The following is a 21,370-nucleotide window of genomic DNA, read 5'->3' on the forward strand; positions in this document are numbered from 1 at the left end:
ATCGGGAAGCGATTGCAATTGCAGACAGGCTTTTAGCTCAATAGAAACGGCTATGAAAAATATAATTGTCACTTTCGTGCAGAAAAAGAGTCACCCCTTGCTCGGCTGTTGTCCCTACTAGCAATGGGCTATTGTTCTCAGGTCCTATAGCCTCAACAAAAGTGTATTTATGTCTGTCCTGTTTCCTCTAGGAGTCCCATATACGCCCTATAGGGAAAAAAAAAAAGTCACGTTGAGCCTAACACGTGACTGAAGTGAGGAGGACAGGAAGTGCTCAAAGATCTGGAAGGAAACTTCCTGAAAGTCAGACAGGAGGAAAGAAAGCCTGGCGGCTTAGCTGTGGCCTCTGTGTCCTGCCCTCTGACGGCCCCTAGTGGAGCATGTGTTGTTATGTGTCATCCACAGAAACTGCTAAAGCAGGGCTAAGTCATGGTGAGTTGGGAGGAAGGTTTCATAGGAGGCCACAGGGAGTCTGGGTGTGACTTTGGAGTCAGTTGTGAAGCCAGAATTCTGCGGGCTGTCGCTGGGTACCAACTATCACCATTTTCTTTGCATTTGGTCAAGGGTCAAGGCTCTGGATCATGGCAAGTTTCTAGAAGTTCTTTGGGGGAGGGCGGGTAGAGTAGAGCTAGAAGGTCCGAAGCCAACTTGAAACCTAGCTGTCAAACAGAGACTTTAACACCACTGCCATACACACGTGCGTGTGCACGCACACACACTCAAGCACACATAGTGCTTGTCCAGAATGGGACTTCAGATTGCCAGGATTGTGAACTGATGAACACGCATGTTTGGAATAAAACTCAGGTCCTCTGCAAGAGCAAGCGTTCTCCACCAGTCCTCCATCTCTCCAATCAGATTTAAAGTTAAGCGGCGATGCGTTGATGCCGTCGTCGGTTTTGTCTAAGGAAGCATGTGTTTATGAGAGCATGAGGAAGCTGTCTAATGATGAATTTGAAGTGACCAATGTCTTACGTTACTAGTTTCTTTCTTTCTAATTTTTATTTTGTGTGCATTGGGGTTTTACCTGCATGTATATGTCTGTGTGAGGGTGTGGGTCCTCTGGAACTGGAGTCACAGAGAGTTGTCAGCTGTCATGGGAGCTCTAGGAATTGAACCTTGGTCTTTTGGAAGAGCGGTCAGCCATTATACTCTCAACCACTGAGCCGTCTCTCCAGCCCTGACCTTGGGATCTCTACAAGCTGTCTTTGAATGTGGATGGCTTTTCAACTCATGAGATGTGGATCTGCGCTGTGCATTGCTTGGCCAACTGCGCAGACTGCGCAGTCTCTGTGGATCCTAGAGAATTTTGACTCAGATTTTTCCACCTCCTGCCTGAGAAACAAAGACATGGGGTTAGTAATTCATTCTTTGAGCGACGTCCTTGCCGTTTGATTTTAAAATAACTGCTTTCAGTTCTGTTGAATTCATTCAATACTATTTACCTTTTGTTTTTTTCTTCAAGACAAGGTCTCACACAGCTCACACTGGTCTTGAGTTCAGATTATAGCTGTGGACAACCTTGAATGACCCTCCTTCCTCACAGGTGTGCGCCAGCTACAGCTGGCCATGCTCGCCACTTCTAAGTCTGTAGCTCACTGCTACTGACCAACTCCTAGCGCTGTGCGGCCATCACAGCCATCCACCCAAAGCACCTCATCTTATGAGTATCTGTACCCTAAACAGCCATCCCTCATCCCTCTGCTCCCCACCCTGGCACTCACCATTCCACGCGGCTGTAAATGAATTGGACTCCTTTAGGTCCTGCATCCATTTGGAGCGATTCGCCTTTTGTGAAAGCGTTGTTTCGAGCAGAATGATGTTCTCACAGCTCATCCATTGGCCAGGGCTCACTTCCTTCTCGAGGCTGTGCCACATTCGGCGGCATATACAAAATATATGCAATAAATCCATTAATAGCTATCTGGGCTGCGTGATGAACATACAGCCTCTTTAAGAGCTTGCTTTCAGACCTGTCCAGTCTATGCCCAGCATGAGAGTTCCTGGATCACACTGTACTTGAATCCACAACATTTGGAGGAACTGCAGACTTCTGTCCACGGCCACTGTATTATATTCCCCGCCAGCAATGTGCAAGGGGCTGAGACTTCCGCACATCAGACACTCACTTTCTGCTTTTTTTTTAATACAAGAAACTGACCAGGTTTCAATGTTTCTGGACTTGTTCTGAAGGTCTGAGGAACCTTCTAGAATGTTTGTAAGATTCAGACTTTTAACCCCACCTCAGACCAAGTGGGACCAAAGAGGCTGGGGTGTAGCCTTTTGAGAAGTGCGGCGGGTACATGTTGATGCCTACAACTATGGGAAGGCCTCCTGCAGGTAGGTAGGGTTGTGGGCATACTGACAGCAATGGGATGACAGGAGGGGGGGGAAGAGAGAGAGAGAGAGAGAGAGAGAGAGAGAGAGAGAGAGAGAGAGAAAGAGAGCAGCAACAGGAAGGAGACTCCAAGCCACACTCTCAAGAACTATCCCATTTTGAGGCGCAGTGGCAAACAAGTCAGTTCGATGTCTGTCATTTCAAACCTGAAGTCTTTCTAGTCGTGGACCTGTAAAAATTCAAGGCAAGATCTGGAAATGAGACATTTTTAACTGAGGAAATCCTCTTCAAAACTTAGATTTTCACCAGCGACCCTCCAGCAAAATGCCCTATTATCAGCTTCCTACAGACCTCTGGAGAGCCACCCTCAGGCATGATTGCGGAAGCAATCCTCCCCAGGGCCACTTCCCTGGCTGTGCTGCCCTCCGTGAAGGGTGAGTCACGTCTTTTGTCCTGTGCCTGGAACCTGGGGATGTTTATGAAAAGTTGTTGTAAGTAGTAGTCATAATTCTTCTCTTCGCGGATCTTTTTTATTTGAGAAATGAGTATCTCATCACGTACAAACGTCACATCACTTCCAGCCCCACTGTCGCCTGGGAATTGTCTCTCTGCCGCTTCACCAGAACAGTGTGTCATGGACACCCTCTGGAGAACACCGTTTTGGATGGCCACCAACCATGTGGAAATGTCTCAACAGCTCGTCAGTGTCTTCCCTTGCACTCTTAGATCCACAGCAGAGGTTCCCACAGTAAGGGGAAAGCCCACAAATCCGTTTTCTTGTTGTTTGAGACAGGGTCTCACTGTGTAGCCCTGGGCTAGTTCAGAGCTCTCTTTTGTGGACCAGGCTGGACTCAAACTGGTAAAGAGTCTCCTGCTTCCACCTCCAAAGTGCTAGGATTAAAGGCATGCCCCAGCCTCTTATTTTTATTAAACACAATAAAATAGATTTTAAAAATAATAATTTATTTTTTGAAATTATAATAAAATTACATTATTCCCCCATCTCTTTCCTCTTTTTAAACCTTCCTGTTCAACCCCCATGCTCTCTCTCAAATTCATGGTCTATTTTTTTTAATTTAATTGTTGTTACATATATATACATATGTATACATACATCATATACACATGCATCCCCAAATACATAAGCACAAAAATACAACCTACTCCATCCTTATAATGTTACTTGTATGTATATGATCTTAGAGCTGACCACTTTGTACTGGATAATCAATTGAGGGCTCTAACCTGGGGACAATGGTTTCCCCACTTTCAGCATTCCCCACTTGCCCCCAGTTCATTGCTGGGGTTGAGTGAGGCCCCTCAAGTTTTCCCTTTCCATGTTAGCATGTCCGCGGGTGTCAACTTTGTTCAGGTCTTGCTTAGGCCACCATGTTGATGGACTTCGTGGTGTAGCTAGTCTGATGCAGAGAGCATGTCATCCCAGCCCCAGCTGGTACATCAGCAACACAGTTCCTGCACCAAAGGCAGAAGAGGGGGCGGGAAGGTTATAAGAGCCAGAGGAACAGGGCATTTGCTGTGAGATGGTGTCTCCTAGAAATGCCAGATAAAGGGGATTTCAAGCATGGGAGGCCGTGCTGACCGGCTCAGGGGCCCTGGAATGGAGCCTTGCAGCCAGAGAGAGGTGTGCCCAACTCCCTTCTGGTTTGGTTAGATGAAGAAGGAGGTTGTCACAGGGAGAAGGGATTGGATAATAAAGTGCCATCTTGTATTAATAAGGTAGGCTATCAAAACCTGCTTATCCAGATTCTTCCCTTGTGATTCTGTAGGAACAGTACCTCTCGGGGCGGTCAGAAGACCTTGCCTGGTTTGTTAGTTGTTGCTCAGGATCAACCCCACGACCTCATGGTTTCTAAGACCATGCTGGACAATCCAGCTGCACCCACAGCCTCTTTCCTGGGTTTAATTCCTGCCTGAGAGGAAGTGACAGTGACATTTCTGCTTTCGCCTTCTTTTACACCACAGTGCCTATTTTGGAGTGGTGTGTCCGGAGCCCATCACTACCAGCTACACCTTTCGAGGGAGAATCTGGATGTTAGAGGCAATACTACGGAAAAGAAAAACATTTTCAGTGTGAGCTCCTCGGGTCTGACTAGACCATCTGTTCACTCGAATTGCCAAAACAAGTAGTCATAGGGATGCATTCGCCAGAGGACAAACTTTTTTTTTTCAGAGTAGATGGCTCTGATGGTAGGCATTAACATTGCGCCTCTGAACCTGGTTTAGTTTTTAAGACTGGACCTCACTCTGCAGCTCAGGTTGGCCTGGAATCCACATGAGGTACTCCTTCCTTTCACGCATGAGGCATGGCTTTAGTCCCCAGAACCACAGACAAACCCCAAACCCAAAGTCAGCATTTAAAAATGGTTTTTAAAAATGTGTACTTTAAGTAGTTCGGGCACACATTGGAATGTCTCCCTAAGAAAGTATAGACATTGGTCACTTTGTAAAGATTTCAGGCAGGTGAGCTGTCATTGGGTATTGGCGGGATCGGGCGGACTTTTACCGTTTAACAAGATGGGCATAAAAGCAGGATTCAGGAGCTTCAATTCACTTTGCGCGCCTTCGCTCAGTCCTTCCCAGGCAGCCTGAGCGTCAGGGAAGCAACCTCACAGCTTTGTGCACGCGCCCCTATCACTCGGACTGCTGTTAGGAGGTTAAATCTGGCCGCCTGCCCTACTGACAAAGCTGTATCTCCAGCGCTTCGCAGTGTGTTCTCTGGCTCTTTCTCTCCCAGTGAGACCCTGATGAACGTGCACCTCACTGAAATGACGAATTGCAAGAAGCAAACGCGTGCTCAGGTCACTTCTGGCTGCAGAGCAGAGCAAATGCAGGAAGCAGCAGAGGCCACTCACTCCGCCAGCAGCTTGTGGGCTCTCCTGTGAACTGCGCGCACACTCATTCTGTCAGCTCAGGTGTGTATTCTCCTTTCTCAGGGTCACAGAGCCAAGACGGGGGCTTGGAGTGAATGACTGCCACACACTCTAGGGCTTCCCCAGTAAGAGAAGTCCAGTGCACGGACATCAGCCTTCCAGAGTGCCACCAGGGGAAGATGTGAGAATGTTGCCGTCATCGGCTTCCCTTCCCTTCTAGTAGTCCTGGCTCTGTCTACTGTTTCATATCACCAAAAGCCATAGTTAAAATTTATCAGGAATAGCAGGCCCTTTTGGTGTAGTAGCTGCATGCAGAATCAGTGAGCTAAAGATCAAAGTCATGATACCCTTTGCGGAGGCTGCATCAAATCACAGACGGCAGGCTGAGCACACATCTTCTGCCGAACTACTTTCCTCGTCCTCGTCCTCGTCCTCCTCGTCCTCGTCCTCCTCGTCCTCCTCCTCGTCCTCCTCCTCCTCCTCCTCCTTCTCCTCCTCCTCTTCTTCCTCCTCCTCTTCTTCTTCCTCCTCATCTTCTGCTTCCTCCTCCTCCTCCTTCCTCCCTTTCTTTTGGTTTTTCGAGACAGGGTTTCTCTGTATAAAAGCTCTGCCTGTCCTGGAACTCACGTATTAGACCAGGCTGGCCTCTGCCTCCAAATGCTGGGAATCAAAGGCATATGCTACCACTGCCTGGCTACAGGACCACTTTTCAAAAAAAGATTTACTTTATTTTGTGTGTCTGAGAGTTTTGCCTGCATGTATGTGTGTGTACCACTTGAATGTCTGGTGTCTTCAGAAGCCAGAAGAGGGCATTGTGTCCTCTGGGATTGGAGTTATAGATGCTTGTGAGCTACCGTGTGGATGCTGGAAATCGAACCCGGGTCCTCAGCAAAGGCAGCCAGGATTCTTAACCATTGAGCCATCCTTCCAGGTCTTACTGGACCACTCTTTGCTATTAAATATTCATTAAGAATCACGGGGCTGGGGCTGGAGAGATGGCTCAACAGTTAAGAGCACTGACTGCTCTTTCAGAGGACCCAGGTTCAATTCCCAGCACCCACATGGTGGTTCACAACCACCCATAACTCGAGTTCCATGGACTCTGATAGGCGCTCATGTGATGTACATACCTGCATGCAGGCCAAAGATTCATGCTCCAAAAGTAAGTAAATATATCTATAGAAATAAAAAAAAGAATGATGGGCCGTGAACAAGACACTCTCAAGTATTTTCTCTGCCTAAAGCTCACAGAGGCCAACCCCGAGGCTTTGTGACGTCAGAGCTTAGTGTCCAGTACTTACATCAATATGTTCACGTCTTCTCACGTCTTCTTCATCCCATTAGTGTGCATCAGTAGCCGCCAGCTCCCTGCAGCGCCTCCCTCGTGCCCGCACACACTTCTCTCGCCCTGTTACAGTGCTGATTTGAGCAGGCAGTGGTTCGTTCATAAACGGGGTAACTCCAGACCTTAGACAGTTTGGGGCTCTGGCCAAGGGATTGGGGAGGGAAGGGGAAGTCTTTCTTTCATAATGGGATATTGAGGAAGACAGCATCTGACTTGTTCCCGAGGCGGCCTCATTTGCTCACTCCAGGGGACCCTGTCGGAGGCTGTCTGTTGGCGGATGGACTGAGCACACCGCTTACACTGAGATGGACTTTGTGGCTTACCTAAGGGCTCAAAATACTGGGGCTCAGTACCTCCTGGCTGATTTCCTTTTCAACACCTGCCACTGGTCTTAGGAAAATCTTCATGTCAGTCTTCAGTTGAGGTCACAGAGTTAAAGAGGCCTCTTTTTTTTTTGGGGGGGGGTGATCACACACTTCTGTACTCTGCCCCAATTTCCTTTCTCCGGTGACATTTACGGGATGTCCCAGTCATTAGGGTTGGACGTAAGTGAATTCTCTGTTTCTCAGCACAGTCTAAATTTGCATTTTATTGCCTCCTTTAAAGTTGTACACATCCTGTACAGACTTGCTTCTGCCCAAGAAATGTGGGCAGAAGGTGACATGAGAGTCTATGCCCAATTCAGTTCCCATTCTACCAGTACGAAGGAAGTGACTCTCCACCAGCCAAAGTCTGGGGATGCTAACACTTCCCCACCTGGTCCGCACTGCACGCGGGACATGAGCTGGAAATAGACTTCATTGTGTAAAGGCTCTCCTCCCCCTCCCTCTCTGCTTCCCTGCCCCTGCTCTGCGTGCATGTGCGTGTGTGCATGCACATGTGCGTGCTCACGTTCGTATATGTGTGCATGTGTATGCTCATGTTCATGTGTGTGTGCTCGCGTTTGTGTGTGTGTGCGCGAGTGCGTGTGTGTCTGTGTGGGTCAGTGTCCATGTTCTAATGCATTCTGTTCCAACACATTCTCACCCTCTAGCATCCGGCTAAAGAGAAGCCAGGGAACGACCTCCAGGTAGACTTTTCACTTTCTACCATGGGATTAGGGAGTGGGTAAGGAGGGCTGACTGCTCAGTTCAGAACAGACAATAATAATTCTATTTTTTATTTTTTTATTTTTACGTGCACTGGTGTCAGATCCCCTGGAAATGAAATTACAGATTTGGGAGCTGCCATGCAGGTGCTGGGAATCGAACTCTGGTCCTCAGGAAAAGCAGTCAGTGTTCTTGATTGCTGAGCCATCTCTCCAGCCCCAGACAAGGATTCTTGGGCAGTACGAAGTCTTCAAAAATATTTATTTACTGTAAAATAAACTTTATGTAATCCCAGCTACTGTGGAGGCTAAGAAGAAGGAAGAGGCTAGCCTGGGCTACTTGGTGGGCCTGTGCTTCACAGTAAAAAAGGGACAAATTGGGCTTGACACAGCATTATTATTTGTTTTTCTTTAGCACTGTTTTGTGTTGTTTTTTCAAGACAGGGTTTCTCTGAGTAGTCCTGGAACTCACTCTGTAGACCAAGCAGGCCTCAAACTCAGAGATCCGCCTGCCTCTGCCTCCCGAGTGCTGGGATTAAAGGCGTGAGCCACCATCTGACTTGTTTCAGTACTCCCCACTCATGACAATACAGTGCCCAGACCTCCCCACTCATGACGATACAGTGTCCGGTACTGCCCACTGTATCGTCATGAGTGGGGAGTACTGGGCACTGTATTATCATGAGTGGGGAGTACTGGGCACTGTATCATCATGAGTGGGGAGGACTGGGCACTGTATCGTCATGAGTGGGGAGTACTGGGCACTTTATCATCATGAGTGGGGAGGTCTGGGCATTGTATCATCATGAGTGGGGAGTACTGGGCACTGTATCGTCATGAGTGGGGAGGTCTGGGCACTGTATCGTCATGAGTGGGGAGTACTGGGCACTGTATCGTCATGAGTGGGGAGGTCTGGGCACTGTATCGTCATGAGGGGGCAGTACTGGGCATTGTATCGTCATGAGTGAGGAGCACTGGGCTCTCTATCAGCTTGTGTCTTGCGTTGTCTCAGAAGCTTTCCCTGCTCAGGTGTGTGAGGATAGCCATATTTTTCTTTCCTGGTCTTCCTTTCCTCTGACTTAGTGACCCAAATCCTCCCATTTGAAGTCCATCTTTTCTGGTATGTCACTGCTAGTGACATTACCAGTTCTGACAATGACAAGTCTTGTCATTGTGTGGGTATTCCTTGCCACAACTTCCTTCATTCTTACTGTGGCTTTAAATTATTGTTTTAGACTGTGCAGAGTGGTACAAACCTCTAGTTCTGGGCCCTTGTGATGTTGAAGCAGGTGGATATCTCTGAGTTCAAGGCCAGCCTGGTCTACATAAGGAGTTCCAGGTCAGCTAGAGCTACACAGTGAGACCTTGTCAAATACAAAATAATGAAAAACCGAATCACCCAACACAAACCGACTTAAAGAAAACCCACAAGAGCCGGGCGGTGGTGGCGCACGCCTTTAATCCCAGCACCAGGAAGGCAGAGGCAGGTAGATCTCTGGGAGTTCGAGACCAGCCTGGTCTACAAGAGCTAGTTCCAGGACAGGCACCAAAGCTACAGAGAAACCCTGTCTCGAAAAAACCAAAAAAAAAAAAAAAAAAAAAAAAAAAAAAAAAAAAAAAAAAAAAAAAAAAAAAAAAAAAACAAAACAAAAGAAGAAGAAGAAGAAGAAGAAGAAGAAGAAGAAGAAGAAGAAGAAGAAGCAGTAAGAAAACCCACAAGAGCCAAATTGTTAGGTTATTTGTATAGAAACTACCCGGCAGCCTGGGGCTGCATAAGATAGAGGTGGTGAAGGTTTTGGCCTCAGAGCAGACGTTGCCTGCCTTCAAGTCCCATTCTGGCCCTTGGCACTTGCTTGCTGTCATGGGCGGCTTACGGAGTCTCTGTGGGTCTCAGGTTCTCGCTGTGACATGGTGTCTCCACACTGCCTGTTCTCCTGCGTGTTGTTATGAGCAGCGAGGGAACGCCTGCCGAGCACTTTGAAAGGCGCTTGGGAACCCGCAGGTGCCAGGAAGTACAGCATCCTATATAGTCCAGGAAGGAGGCCAGCACACAGCTCAGGGTGCAATCACAGTGGCCTTAGGCACAGTGGCCTCTCTGAGCTGTTTCCTTTGCTTCCTCATCTTTCAGATGGTGACCATAGTACTGACCTCACTGGAGGGTGGCGGGGTGGTTTTTAGCACATCGTGGGTCGGATCATATGAGATGCTTGGTTCAGACTTCTTGAAGGTCGTTATGTTTAACATCCTCAGCATTTAAAGAAACAGCCTTATCGGGCCTATTCTGCTGGCCCTTACCTAACAGTCTGAAAGGTGGAGTTACTGGCGCGGTCCACTTTCTTTGATGGGCGGTTTCTTTGATCCAGGGGTACGGGTGTTTACACAGTGACATGCGGGAGTCATTGTTTTAATGGCCATGTCATTTCTCAGAAATTCTCCAGAAAGCAAGCGTCTTTAGGGACAGAATAAAGACCCATGTGTTCTCACCTGTTTGCCACCTCCCAGGTGATCACCTTCATGCCCATCCTGGCCAGAACTGCTGCCTCCCCGATGAAAACTCAGGCCTGTCTGTATTAGTTCTGCGTGTTCTATTTGGAGTACTTTGTAGTGCGACTTTGAAGGACTCTCCTTATAAGTTATGACCGAGGGCCTTGAGGATAGTTTGTTGATCTCAAACTGAAGCCTCCAACCTTCAGAGGGACCCGCACAGGTATCCCTTGAGTCACCTTTCACACCAGAAGGCTGAAGCTCCACCCACACCTTATGCCAACATGGTCAATTTCTGACACGTTACTGGAAGAACCATGAAGTTTAACTGCTCACATGACAGATGGCATCACGTGACAGATGGCATCACGTCTCTTTCCTCCGGTCCCTTCCTTTGTGCTTCAGACAAGCCTGTGTCTCTACCCCATAGTCCCCTTCAAGCATATCTTCAGGGGAGCCCTCCTTGTGTTGGGGGGTTTCACTCCCTCATGAATAAGCTTTTCGGAAGACCACTCACTTGAGTGGGCGAACAGGGCCTGGTTGGGTAACAGAGGATCCCGTCCTGGGTGCATCAAAACATATCCTTGTAAAATCTAATTCTATTAAAGAGCCCTGAGGGGTCAGTTTAGGACGCCCCCCCCCCCCGCCCCCAACACACTTCAGTTATTGCATTCGCTTTTGACGTTTGAGGAGGTTCCACATCTTTGCCTGTCTTCCTGGTGAACCTAATAGGTCAACGCAGCTAGGATCCCACATCAGATACTTTCTCTTGTTGATTTTCTACCTACTGAGCACCAGTACCCCTGCTGATTACCTGTATAATCCACACCCGCCATGCTGGGGCCTGAGCCCTGTCCCTGGCCCCTGGAACAAAATCCCAAGCTGGAGCCAGGACATCTGGAGATGCAGTCTGGTGTTTAAGAAAATCCAGAGCGTCCCAACCAGAGAAGTCTTACTTCTTTGGAACCCTAACAGGTTGTTTGTTTCCCCGTTTGCCTCATAGGCCATTTTCAAACACAGCGCGAGTTGCACTTTATCAGTCCACCACCAGGAGGTGCTGTGGTTCACTAAAACTAGTCCCTTCCCGTTCCCAGAGGGGAAGGGAGAGATTTGAAGAGTGATTTATTCCCAAAGTCTCTGTCCTACAGTGTTCTGCGTCTTAATCCTCGGGTCGAGGAGAATTGCATACTGCCCTGCTGTCCAGCTGCGCAGGGCCACACCCTGTCTCCCTGCTTTATTTCTGCCCCTTGACTCTCCAGGCTCTCTTCAAAGTTACTCATACCCTTCCTGTACCGATAACATCGGGGGGTTGGGGGTCTGCAGCTTTTTAATAACTAACTGAATCTCCACACTATGCGAGACAGAGAGAGAGAGAGAGAGAGAGAGAGAGAGAGAGAGAGAGAGAGAGAGAGAGAGAGAGAGAGAGAGAGAGAGAGAGAGAGAGAGAGAGAGAGAGAGAGAGAGAGAGAGAGAGAGAGAGAGGCTATTTGTGTTTTTCTCAGGAAACATGAACCTCTAGGAGGGAAAGGACTGGTTTCCTGGAAGAAGGCTTCTATAACAACCATCCTCCTAAAAACAAAACAATTTTTTATCTATGCACTTCCTTTTCCTTAGTTTAAAGTATTCCCTCCTTGGCCAGTCTCGTGAAAGAAGTTCAAAGGTTTCAGCCTTCTCGGGTCTCAGGAGTCATTTTCTTTGACCCGAGTGCTGGGATTAAAGGTGTACGCCACTGCCTGACTTATAATTTTTATTTTTTAATTATGCTTTTTAACTTCAATTTTTAGTTGTTTTGACTTAGCCTTTTTTTTTTGCTTGAATTGCTTTGCCTTTCTCTTCTCCTGCTCTGTAATAATTCCCAGATGATTTCTCAATGACTAGCTCGTGTTCTTTCCCCCCTTTCTTCAGGCCCTCTCCATTTTGCTTCTTAATTATTAATTATTAATACCTTTAGCTCCAAAAAAGAATCAACTCCATTTCCCAACTAGTATCCTACTGCCTCTGCCTCAACCTTACTGAGGAGTCAAAAGAAGTGGACAGGTGCTTCCTCCTGCAAGTTAATACCAGGACGGCTGCCCCATCCTTACATATTATTGCAGTTAGCTTTCCTCCTGAGTAGCACTGGGGGCAGAACTCAAGCAAGGACAATTCATCATGACGGCTCACATAAAATTAAACAGACAAGGCGCTAGAGAGAAGCTTGGTGCTTAAGAATGCCCATGTCTGATGGCTCACAACTGTGGATCTCTGAGTTTGAGGCCAGCCTGGTCTACAGAGTGAGTACCAGGATGGCCAGAGCTACACAGAGAAACCTTATCTCAGAACACAAAACAAAACAAACAACAACAACAACAAAATAACTTTAAAAAATTAGGGGCTGAATAGATGGTTCAGATGGTTAAGAGCCGGGCTCTTTCTCCAAAGGTCCTAAGTTCAATTCCCAGCTCACAACCATCTACAGTGGGAATCTGATGCCCTCTACTGGTGTGAAGGTGTATATGCAGGCAAAGTACTCATACATAAATAAATCTTAACAAAAAGAAAAAAAGACCAAACTCAGCCAGGTTGAGTGGTACATGCTTTTAATCCCAGCACTCAGAGACAGAGGCAGGTGATCTCTGTGAGTTCTAGGTCAGCCTGGTCTACAAAGCAAGTTCCAGGACAGCCAGGACTACATAGAGAAACCCTGTCTCAAAAAACAAAAAGCAAATACATACATGCCAAACTTAAATGAATAAGTTAATGATGCTTCTCAGGGTCCTAGAAAAAGAAGTCTGAGCTAAACCTGGGATCAGAACATGGAAAGAAATAATAAACACTAGAGAAGGATTAAATGAATACAGTAATACAGAGAATCAATGAAGCATATGATTGGTTCTTTGAAAAGGTAAATTGACAAGTCCTTATCTAAAATGACCAAAAGAGAGAGAAAAAGATTCAAATTGATTAAATTACTTATTGAAGAGAGACATTACAAAATATGCAAATGAAATTCAGAAGCTCATATTTTGAAAACCTGTATTTTCATAAATCAGAAAATTTTAAAGAAATGGGTACATTTATGAACACATGCAACCTACCAAAATTAAATAAAGAGGATATTAACAGCTTAAGCAGGTTGATTTAAAGGATGATATGAAAATGGTAATAAATAGTCTCCCAACTAAAAAAAACATTCCACTCAGGCCCAGATGGACACAGCTGAATTCTACTAGACATTTTTTGTTTTCTGTTCTTCACCCGAGACTGAGAGGATAATTTATTTTGTACAAGTTACACTTGGTCACAAGTGAGGCTAGAACTAGTCCAGAATGCTACAGGTGGAGGACAGAGGGCCAGCGGGGGTGGTTTTGTTTTTAAGGAAGGCAGGAAGTGGTCCTGGAGTGGGCATGTGGAGCTCCAGCTCCACTGAGACTTATTTTCAACCGTAGCACACAGTCCTATGGTTGCACCAGCATCCTGGTCCCCCAGCGTCCTGGCCTCCAGCACCCTGGCTCCCAGCACACTGGCTCCCAGCACCCTGGCTCCCAGCACACTGGCTCCCAGCACCCTGGCCTCCAGCACCCTGGCTCCCAGCACTCTGGTGTCCAGCACCCTGGTCCCCCAGCACCCTGGTCCCCCAGCACCCTGGTCCCCCAGCCCCCTGGTCTCCCAGCACCCTGGCTCTCAGCACACTGGCTCCCAGCACCATGGCCTCCAGCACCCTGGCCTCCAGCACCCTGGCTCCCAGCACCATGGCCTCCAGCACCCTGGTCCCCAGCTCCCTGGCCTCCAGCACCCTAGATCCCAGCACCCTGGTCTCCAGTAATCTGGCCTCCAGCACGCTGGTCCCCCAGCACCTTGACCTCTAGCACCCTGGCCTTCAGCACCCTGGCTCCCAGTACTCTGGCCTCCAACACCCTGGCCTCCAGTACCCTGGCCTTCAGCACCCTGGTTCCCAGCACCCCGGCCCCCTACACTCTGGTCTCCAGTATCCAGGCCTTCAGCATCCCTCACTTTTGTTCTTCTGTCTTCATGGGTACACACACTAATTTAGCCTCTTCCTCATCCTTCTTTTCTTTTGCTTCAGCTTGCATGCTCTCTTCTCCCCCAACTTTACTTTTACAGCGGGAGAGTTTCAAGGAAGATGGAGCTAAGTCAGAGAGCTCTGCCAGACTTTTAGTGTGGAATTAACACCGGTGGGTACTCCTCAAACTCTTCTGTAAAACAGAAATGAAAAGATTACTACCAGGCTCAATTTGCAAAGCCTGTATTGTTCCGACACCGACCCAGATAAAGACACATAAAAGAAAATGACAACCCAATATCTCCGATGAACAAAGATCCAAAAATTCTCAATAAAATGTGGCAGACCGAACTCAACAACCCATCAAAAGGATGATTTACTACGATCAAGTTGGCTTAAATCCTGGGAGTCCAGGATGGTTCGATACACACAAATTAGTAACTGTAATACATCACACAAACAGACTATCACATACCATATCAATAGATGCAGAAGAGGCTTTTGACAAAGCTCAGTATCACTTCATAAAAACTCCAAAGAAGCTAGGAATAAAAGAGTATACTTCAATACAATAAGACCCACATACAAGACGATGTATAGCCAATGGTAAACGGAATGGGGAAACATTCAACTCTTTCTGCTAAAACTAGGAATGAGACAGGGTAGTGGTGACAAGTGACTATATTAAGGAACCTGATATATTTGGATGAAAACATGCTCATTAAATCTATCACTGTACACAGTGAATATAGGTCAATAAAAATTATTGTGCTGTGCAATGAAACACTATATTAACATGGTAAGTGCACTGTGCCGGTCAGTTTTAGCCTCCCACTTGACATAGTATAGAATCACCGGAGTCTCGACTGCAGAAATGCCTACATCAGGAAAGCCTGCGGCAGAGGACAGGAGAAAGCCAGACGCTTGCAGGTAGAAGCAGGGGCAGGCGTGCATGGATTCCTCCCTTTCTGCTCTTGACTGTGGAAGTGACTGTCTGCTTGAGTTCCCGCTTTGGACTTCTCGATGATGAAGTAGAATCTAGTATTGTAAGCCAATACACCACGACAACAGAAAGACAATGAGGGCAGGCAGTGTTTGGGAATACTCAATGAACACATCATAGTTTATCACTATTGATTTTACCTGTCTAGAAATTCATATTTAAATATTGACTTAAATATTTGCGTTACAGATTTTTCCTCTGTAAGTGTCCACGAACATTCATACCACTAAAAGAATATTCAGTTCCTGACACACCGAGAGTCTGACATGAGCCACTTTCGTGTTGGGGGTGACCTCCTCGGGGATGCTTACCTTCTCCCTGGTCTCTCATCTCTTTAAAGTCTGCTGTAAGGCGAAAGGGGATAGGGAGACAAGGCAGTTGTGAGGGTGGCAAAGACATTGCCTGGACGTCCACAGGGACAGCCAGCAGAAACTAGGGCACCAGCTGGGGGCATGCTATTGACTCAGCAGCAAGTTCCTGCTTCTCTGGCCTCCGCACTGATGCTTGGATTGGCAGGGCCAGAGTTTTTCGATGTACTCCCAATAGATATATCACATGTATCGAAAACGACTGTGTCCCTGGCACTACGCGAGGCATTAAGTAAAGGCTGGCTAGACCCTGGGTCATGTCGCCAGGCTGCTGTCTGTCAGGAAGAGAGTAAGCGGACAGAAGCTCCTCTAGCGATGATGGCACCGACAGCAATATTTTTAGATGCGTGGGGAGAGGATGTTTCCAAAGCCCCCACTGATGAATAAGTTCCGTGGTTCTAGAGCAATCCAGGACCAGAGCTGAGGCCAGATGTTTCAGCGTCTGGATTCCAGTGACTCATTGCATTCCAGAGAACCTGGGGCTGGAGGGTTGAGGCGGCTCAGAGGGGAGGAAATAGATCACAGCAAACAATGCATCATAAAGGGTTGACTTATTCATAAATGCCATGGTGTTTTTTTTTTGAAGATGAATGGAAATGATTTTACTTCGGAAGTGAATTATGCCAATTTGCCTACAAATTGTTTATTCCTGCATTACAAAGAAGTAGGACTGAATGGGACTATGTCAGGGATGCTTCTGGGAACCCAGGAATAGATGAACAAGAACAGCAACCCAGCGAGCAAGGAGAGCGGTGAGGATGTAGGTGTGTCTTTCTGCAGCTGTGCAACCTGGGTGAGTGAGGACTCAGTTCCGGTTGTCAGTTATCCTCTTCCTTGTGCCGTTATTAGGAAGGTACATGAAATGGAGACAGGAACTGGAAAAGATGCAAACGATAAGATGACTAGAATTTTATTTTTTTAAATATTTATTTATTTATTATGTATACAATATTCTGTCTGTGTGTATGCCTGAAGGCCAGAAGAGGGCGCCAGACCTCTTTACAGATGGTTGTGAGCCACCATGTGGTTGCTGGGAATTGAACTCAGGACCTTTGGAAGAGCAGGCAATGCTCTTAACCACTGAGCCATCTCTCCAGCTCCCGATGACTAGAATTTTAAAGGTTTTTTTTTAAAATTATGTATAAAGGTTTGCCTGAATGTATGTCTATGTACCACATGCATACATTTCCTGCGGAGGCCAGAAGAGGGCATCAGATCCCTTAGACCGGGAGTTACAGATGGTTGTGTGCAGCCATGTGGGTGCTGGGAACCGAACCTAGGTCCACTGTCAGATCTCTTAACCACTGAGCCACAGCTCTAGCTGACCAGTATTCCCCTCACCAAATAGATTTGATGACTGTGATCAAAGGAATTAACCATATCGTATATAATCTATGGGTAGAATGGCAATTTTAACTGGAAAATACTCTGCTGTCAAAAATAAAATGCTAAGGGGCTGGAGAGATGGCTCAGGGGTTAAGAGCACTGCCTGCTCTTCCAAAGGCCCTGAGTTCAATTCCCAGCAACCACATGGTGGCTCACAACCATCTGTAATGAGGTCTGGTGTCCTCTTCTAGCCTGCAGGCATACAAGCAGACAGAATACTGTATACATAGTAATAAAAAAATTTAAAAAAATGCTAAGTGCCCCCTCCCTTAAATCGTCCATAGAAAACATGTTCTGTTGTCCGAGTTCTAATTGATGTTAATAATAAAAACCCAGAGAGAGGTATTAGGAGGTGAAAGCTGAAAGATCAGAGAAGCCAAGCAGCAGCCACTAGAGATCTTACTTCTATGACTCTCAGCCCAAAAAGAGACTGAACTCCTTTCTCCACCTCTCCTTATCATTTCTCTTTGCCCAGCCATCTCATTTCCTGTCTGTCTGTACAGACCTCCAGACTCTATGGTTAACTAACGGCTAGCCCCTCCCTCTGATCTTTAGGCAAGCTTTATTTGTAGAGTACAAACAAAATATCACCACAGTGTTCTCTGTGGAATGGTCTCATAATATAAAAAGTCAATACTCATTCAAAGCAGGAATGAATGGTTTCTGTATTTGACCCTTAAAGGTGCCATCTTTTGTAGATCAAATATTTATTTTGCTGTGCTAAGAGAGGTGAGTGTAATAGCCAGAGATCCATCAAAATGTAAATCAGTGAGCTGGAGAGATGGCTCAGTGCGAACTAGTCAGGTATGTCTGGAACAATCGTCACCGGGAACTTATGTGCGCAGAGGGACGAGTATGTTGAGGTAGTGGTAGAGGGGGCAGAGGGGACACTGACTGTCACTGGTCACAGCAGGGAAAGCCGAGGTGTGGTAAAGGGACACCAGTGGAGTGAGGAATCAACACTTTGGCATTCTTGGCAGCCTTTCACACCCCTATCTTGTCGGTGGAGGGCCAGAGCTGTCAGAGGTCAATTGAGACTCAGAGAGCTTCTCCAGGTCACCTCCCCAGAGTCAGGACATCTGCAGCCTCTATCATAGAGTTTCTGCTTATGAAATGTGCAGGGTTTTCTCTTCTTTTCTTTCTTCTTTCTTTTTGTTAACACAGGCTGGGGTCATCTGGAACAAAGAAACTTCTATCAAGAAAATACTTGCATAGGAAAGCTTGTGGCTACATTTCTTTGGTTTGTGATTGATGTGAAAGGACCAAGCCTTGGGTGATGTCATCTCTGGATAGGTGGTCTGGAGTTATATTAAACAGCAAGCCAAGGAGAGTAAGCCAGGAAGCAGCATTCCTCTGTGACCTCTAGGCTCCTGCTTTGACTTTCTGCCCTGACTTTCTCTTATGGTGGACTGTAAATGTAAATAAACCTTTTCCTCCCCAAGTTGTTGTTTTTGGTCATGGTGTTTTACCAGAGCAGTAGAAACCTTAACGAAGACATGGATCTGAAGGGATTGACCTGTGCCTGGAGCCTGGTACCAGCAGGCATTAGCTGGGTGCAGCTCCAGGGTGAGGGCGGCATGACCATGGTGCCAGCACTGGGACAAAGTGAACAGGTTGCACATCAGCCCAAGAGCTGGCAACAGCTTTCTACAGAGAGCATGGAGACGGAGATGGCTTTACGATAGGAATGGGGACCTGAGCTGGCTTTGGAGGGGGAGTAGGTCTCTTTCTTCTGCAGAGATTAAAATAAGTAAAAAAAAATTGGGGAACTTGATTACATAATTCCAATTATATCTTGAATGGGATTAAAGTGATGTTAATAATCGGTGCATAATTGTACCTATTATGGGACATTTAATAGATATCTAGAGTGCGGAATGACCACGTGAAGGTAATGGCATACCCCACCACCTTTAACATCATGTCTTTGTATTGGGATGTTGTGTACGAACAGCCTCCTAATTTAAACATTCAGCCAGGATGGAGGCCACTCCAGACTTAGGAAGTCAGCAAAATTTACAAGGCTTGGGAAATTCCTGAAACTTACAAGATTCCCAAGGCCCCTACCCAAGGTTATGCAAATAGTAACAAAAGCTGATGCCAGGAGACTCCAAGCCTGCAGTTCCTTCCGAGAGCTCCTGAGATGTGACATTTGTGAGCAATCACACAGGGTGGGATGGGATTTCTGGTGTGGGCGTGCCTTTGACACTCCTGTAGGAACCCCTTATTTATGCTCTTTTAAGTGACCCCAATGAGCCGAGAGGTTCAGCAAGTTAGGCTCGGGTGGGATCATCTACATCAGTGTTCTCTTCAGGGTGACTGGTTGTTTTTCATATATACAATTTCAGATTTGTGATTCTTTTTAGATTTTTTTTATAAGGTTACCTTTTAAGATAAACAATAAAGTGATCGATTCTTTCCTTATAGCCGCAGAATGCCATCTGCCAGTAAAAGGACTGGCTGAGAAATGTACCTTGCTTGCTTACACCATGTTAATCTATAACAGGTTGCTTGGACATAAATGTAGGTAGGTTCTTGGAGATAATTTGTTTTTCACCTGTAATATGTAAAATGTTTGATTATGTAAGGGATATGGAAAACATTATTTATTTTTACTTGTATTCATTGTAATCATCCACTTAAAATAGAATGTAACCACATTGTAATTCTTATACTGCTTGAAAAGTTTTGCTGGGGTATATAAGTTGTAGAAACAAAAGTTTGTTAGAAGGAAGACATCAAGAGGGACAAAAGGGATACATCTGGATAGAGGTAAGAAAGAAATAAAGAGAGATGGAAAGACCCTAAAGGTGTGTGTGCACATGTATGTGTGCTTATGTGAGTGTGTGTACGTGTGTGTTTGTCTCCCTTTTTCATCAGCCCCAGAGAATTAAATTTTACTCCCTCAGAGAGGAAAGTCAATTGAGTGACTAGTCCACCGCCGACTCCCTGGCTCCCCTTCTGTGCCTGAACTGAAAGCCAGTCCTCACAGCAGCAACAAGCATGGGAACATAGACACAAATCCTGATTTCTGTTTTCAATTACCAATGCTAACTATATTGTCTGCTGTGCTACTGAATGCTCAGAGTTCTTCTGTGCAACTGTACCCATATCTTTCAATGGCCCCCTCTCTGTCCCTGCCCTTCCCCGATGCCTACACCTGTCAACGGTCCCCTCTCCATCCCTGCCCTTCCCCGATGCCCACCCCTGGGTAATCGTTGTTCTCCTCTCTGCTGTGGTGAGTTGGAGTTTCTAGCTTCCACATGTATGTGAGAGCATGCGGTATTTGCATTTCCGTGTCTGATATCTCACTGCATGGAATGCAGTTACGGTGATGCCTTTTAATGACTAGTTCCCGGATATGAGGGTCCTTGATGAGACTACAGACTTGATTTCAGGGTCGTGGGTGGGGCTCAGACATAAGTGCTTTAGAAGAATGACCCCAGATACCGCAGACATTGCATAGAGACATCTCCTGCCGATGCACGTCTGAGATCTCCAGATAGCAAGGTGTGCTGGTCTGACTTTCTGTTGCTATGATAAAATACTGTCCAAAAACAACTTGGGAAGGAAAGGGTTTATTTGGCTGACGCTTGCAGGTCACCGTCCATCAGTAAGTGAAGTCCAGGCGGGAGCTCAGATAAACCACGGAGGAATGTTGCTTGCTGACCCACTCTGCCCCGTCTCAGGCTCAGGCTCGGCTGTCTTTCTAGAGCATCGTTTATTCACCTGCCCAGGGATGGTGCAAGCCGCAGTGGGCTGGGCTGTCTCACTTCAGTTAACCATTAAGCCTTCGTAGACATAGCCACAGGCCAATCTGCCTTGGGCAGCTCCTCAGTTGAGGTTCCCTCTTTCCAGTTGACTGTAGTTGTGGCACACTGACAGCCAGGACAGAGAGTGAAGCCCATTTTTGGCTAGCTTGCTAGTGTTTCTCAAATTATGCTGTGGTTTTACTCATATCAAACCTTGGGTGAAAAATGGTTTGAGGGTGGAGAGGAGTTCCACATATTCTAACTTCTCTTCTCTCTGGTCCAGTGTGATTCCAGGATTTCAATGCGCATGCCTGGACTAGAGTCTTGTGACTGTACTGGTCTCACTTCTGTCTCTGACGCTAGGATATAGAAAATCCATCAGCAGGAATGCTTTAGCCTTCTTGCTATGTAGGCAATGACCATGCACTTTGTGGCGTAAAAGTCCTCCCCTCCGTTCTATTCCGTTTCCACAGCTGTGGAGTTCAGGCATGGCTTAGCAGGACCTGTTCCATGGGCTGTAATGTGGCCATCAGCCAGGGTGACTCTTAGATGGAGTTTGGAGCTCTTCCAGGGTTCATGGTTGTTGGCAGAAATCACTAGCTGTAGTTATGCAGCTAGGGGACTCGTGACTCAAATTTGCCGTGGACTGTAGGTCTGTAGGTTTCATTGGCAGCCTGTACATGGCAGACGTGTCTGAGACTAATACAGACAGA

The sequence above is a fragment of the Alexandromys fortis genome, unplaced genomic scaffold (assembly GCF_014885135.2).
Source record: "Alexandromys fortis isolate MF-2015 unplaced genomic scaffold, M_Fortis_MF-2015_v1.1 scaffold_118, whole genome shotgun sequence".
NCBI classification, from domain to species: Eukaryota; Metazoa; Chordata; class Mammalia; order Rodentia; family Cricetidae; genus Alexandromys; species Alexandromys fortis.